Source organism: Lupinus angustifolius, chromosome LG11 (assembly GCF_001865875.1).
Source record: "Lupinus angustifolius cultivar Tanjil chromosome LG11, LupAngTanjil_v1.0, whole genome shotgun sequence".
In the NCBI taxonomy this organism is placed as follows: Eukaryota; Viridiplantae; Streptophyta; class Magnoliopsida; order Fabales; family Fabaceae; genus Lupinus; species Lupinus angustifolius.
Window position 1 is genome coordinate 6643767 of NC_032019.1, and position 4578 is coordinate 6648344.

A 4578-nucleotide genomic window follows, 5' to 3' on the forward strand; every position below is an offset into this window, starting at 1 on the left:
AGTTTCACCATGCCAATTGCATATGTGATAGAAAATGGTTCTTGGATAGACAATTCCTAGCAATTTCTGGGTTTAACCCATATAAGAAACAACAACACCATTTGAGAAGTCAATCCCACAACTTGATTAGAAAGTCATTCAAATTGTGTCTAGTATTTAGTCATTGTTGTAGTTTGTTTTAATTTGAACAATTCCACTTGAGGGTTTTCCAAAGGAGAAGATCCAAAACGGGCTAGTAATGTGTTAGTGAACCCTTCCCAACTAGTAAGTTGATTGGAATTAAACATCCACTTATACCAACTTAAAGCATCCTCGTTCGTAGAAAAGGCAACCCATTCTACCCTTTTGAAAGGCGCCACTTGGTACAGATTAAAATATTGTTCGCTTAAAATAACCAATCTTGAGGTGTTGTCCCATCAAATGATTGTATATTTAATTTGGGAGGTTTTATGTACCTGGTAGCGGAAAATATCCAAAACCATAATTGGTTACTGGGGATTGTGATTGAGATCCATGTAGAGGTGGTTGTAGTGGAAATTAGGAACCAATTGTGATTAGATTGGTCAACATTTCCACCAATCCATTCAGCATGTTTTCCATCATGTCTTGTCTCACGGATATGTGGTGTTGGAGAGAGGTGAGTTTGTCTAATAATGTTTGGTTTTGTAGCTACTCCATGTTGGACAGAGTGGAGGAAGACACAGATATAGGTTTAGGAGTTGTGTAGCTACTCCATTCTAGTAATGTTCAGAATGAAAATATTATTTCTTATTTCTTATTTCTTCAAAGTCTGCATAGCTACATCTTAAATAGGCTAAAAGTAATTATTTAAAGATAAATTGGAGATAAATAATGATAAACTAAAAAAAGTTATTTAAATCAAGATAAATTAATCCTAAGTAAATCATCAAACATTATCTTTAAACTTTAAAGGTGAATGAGTTATTCTTTTAGATTTGGATGTAGTATTCATACTTATGTTATTTGGGCTCAAGCAGCCCAACAATAGCAATCAAATCTCATCTCATATTCATTCTCAAAAAATATTTCCATCTCATTATGCCATGTACATATGTCGGCAAGCATTGTTACATGTCATTATGACATGTGATATCAGATTCAAATTCTTTCTTGCGAAAAACATTCATGTCATTATGTCACATGTCAAGCATATTAATTTAAATTTTTTATATTTAAGAACTTAAATAGTCAATCATACTAAAATTATAAGAATTTAAAAACAATTATGAATGAAATGTGAACTCTACTATTATTATTTTTGGTAATTTAAGAAATTTTTGTGTCTCAAACAATACTATCTTCTAACTCTTTAGATGATTAACTAATCCTTTTCGATTATTTCTCCAAATAAATAATGTTTTTAATTTAATAATATTCAGAGTACTAAATATTTGTTATTTATTTAATAAAACATTATTACAAAATCTACAACATTTATTTAATAACATTAATTTATAATTTTATTATACATGAGATGACGAGTAATAGTTTATTTCACACTATCAACTCATCATTTATCATTCATATATTATCTATCGTTGATTTTTAATAGTAATACATATAAATGATAGATGAGATACCGACCATGTAAAAAACATTACACTCAATATGCATAAATATTGAATTATTAATTTAATAAAAAATAACATTAATGTCAATTTAATAGCATTCATATTAATAATTTTATTGTTTTTAAAAATAAAAATTATTTAAAATATGTTCATTAATGAATTTCAATTTAATGCCTATATATTTAACACTAGATTTCAATCTCACGATATATTCATCGTCGAGAAATATTTTATCTCCTAATATCACATGTCAATTAAATAAATCTAAAACATTCTAAATTTAGAATTTTAAATAACCCTAGATGTAATCAGAATTTGGAAAAAGTATGATTGAAATATAAGCTCTACAAATTGTTTTTTGATAATTTATTGAAAATTGTATTCTTTTGTATAAATCAAGGATATCTATAAACCTTATATATAAACAATGCTATTAAACTCGGATCAGTCAATGACTCGGTTCGCACTAAAAATTCTAAAAATTCATAATATTACTTAACAATATTTAATAATTGTATACTCAAAATTTGAAAACATTATCATGTCTAATTAAACAATAAAAAGAACATTTTACTACTATAAAACGATACGAGTAAGTTGATAACATCATCAAACGACATATGAAATATGTTTTAACTGTAACAAAAACATACAATAAGTTTAAAATTTAATTAAACAAATAAGATTTTGTTGCACTGTAAATTAGCAAATGATAAACATAACTACAAATAACTTAAAAGTACTTGTTTTTCACTGAAAAACGACATCGATTTGGTTGCTTTTTAAAAAAAAATTTGATTGACTAGGTCGGTTCAACCGGTCCCACCACCTAAGTCACTAGTTTTAGGCTTAAACTGACTAAGTCAACCCGATTTGATGTAAAACTGGTTAGATGAAAGGCTCACATTGGATAGATGTCTGGTTCATGCCTTAACCGGTCGAACCGGCCAATTCGAGCCGAGTTTTATAACACTGTATAAAAGTAATTAATCCACTTTAGGTGCATAATGATTACTTTCAGTAGGTTTCTTCTTAATTTAATAACATTAACAACATGAAAAATGTTTTTAATAGTATTGACATTTGTATAATAGGATTAATTTAATAAAAATAATAAATTAATAACATCATTTAATAAAAAGTAAAAATTATTATAAACTTAATGGAAATATAATAGGCTTGAAATCAATAAAACTTTTATTAATTTTAAAAATGAAATAAATTAAAATAGATTTAGGAATGAATTTCAAAATTAAAAGATATATAATAAACATGAGGCTCTTATCTCAAGACATAGTGGAGAAATACTTTCAGCTCATAATGTCATGTGTTGATCAAATAAATCTAAAAATGTCCAAAATTTTAAAAAAAATTTAAAGCAAAGGTGTCATGCACCCACTATATATTAAGATAAAAAGAGGAATACAAGGAATAAGCCATTACAATTTCCTAAACCTGTAGGAAGACATTTCTGCTCAGTTTTTAGCAAGCTTGTGAGTAATGAAATAAGGCATGGTATTCCACCAAATGTTTGATCTAGTATGCATACCATAATTTGCAAGTTAATCAGTGCATGTGTTGCCCTTTCTGAATATGTGAGAGATGGTGAAGTTCATAGAACCAAAAAGAAGCTTGCATTTAGCAAATTTGTTTTGAAGTTGCCAAAGAGGATTAAGGTTTCCTTTGAAAATATCCACCACCAAAGTTGAATCACATTCTAAGCAAAGGTTTTTCCAACCTTTTTTATAAGCTATCTCCATTGACAGAATTTTTGCTGATTGCCAAGTATGTTGCAAAGCTCGCTATGAAGGACCCGTGATGATCTCTGAAGATACTGTTGGAACTTGGTTGTGGGTGTAAAATCTAAAAAACTTCTAAGTCTCACATAGAAGACTTTTGAAAGAAAACAACTCTTAAGTCCCACATTGGAGAGACTAGTGATAAGTGCCAAACATACCTAAATTTCATTCACTTTTATGGCACTTATCTTAAGCATAATTGAGAAAAGCCAACTTACAACAATACTTTTTGGATAAAATATCATAATCTTGTATATTTGTGTTTGTATTTCTTTTTTATGCGTTTTGTAGGATTTAGAAAGAAAAAAAAAACAGAATAAACACTCATGGTCCAAGAAGAAAAGAAGTCAAACTCAAGGTGCTCAAGTAGGAAGCTGAGTGTGGACCAAGCCACGCTGAGCTGACTTGGACACCAGCCTGACCTGGACACCAACCTAGCACAGACCATGACACTCAAGCAAGCAGCTGAGCAGACCTACTTGATCGCTCAGCCTAGCACTAGACAAAACCTGACACGGTCAAAACTCAAGCTTGGCACGACCAGACACAAGCCTGGCACGACCAGACACAAGCCTGGCACACCCCCAAGCTGCTCAAGCAGCAGCTCAGCGGTGACACATGTGTGCTCAACGGTGAACCAGACACTTGACCATGTCAGCAAGCACCAAGCCACATCTCAGTCGGCACGGTCAAAGCTGCTCAACAAGCAGCTTAGCGGTGCCACATGTGTGCTCAGCAGTGTACACCAAGACTTGACTTAGTCATCAAGCAACCATGAAGTCATGCATGACATCACTTCAAGTAGCCCACCATAGGCTTTTCAGGAGTAGCTCCCCATAGCTGGTCTTATAGCTCACAACTAGCTTTGGTGAGTCAAGCTTAAGGAGGTGACAAAGCTACTTGACCAAGTGACCAAACCCATGTTGAAGGGTTTGGTGAGCTGCTGAGTGGTGAAAACAAGCAGCTCAGTGGTGCTAGGGAAATTCTATAAATAGGAAGGCGTTTCCTTCATTCGAGAGATGTCTATATCATCTTGCCTTGAAAAATCTTCTTCCCTGAAGTCAAAAACACAATTCTCTCTTCTTGTTCTTAGTTCATAGAAGTTCTTTTTAAGTACTTTTTTATAGTTTTTAGTTGATAATTCAAGAGGAGAAAGGAGAAGGCAAATGAGATGCAAAAATCAATTT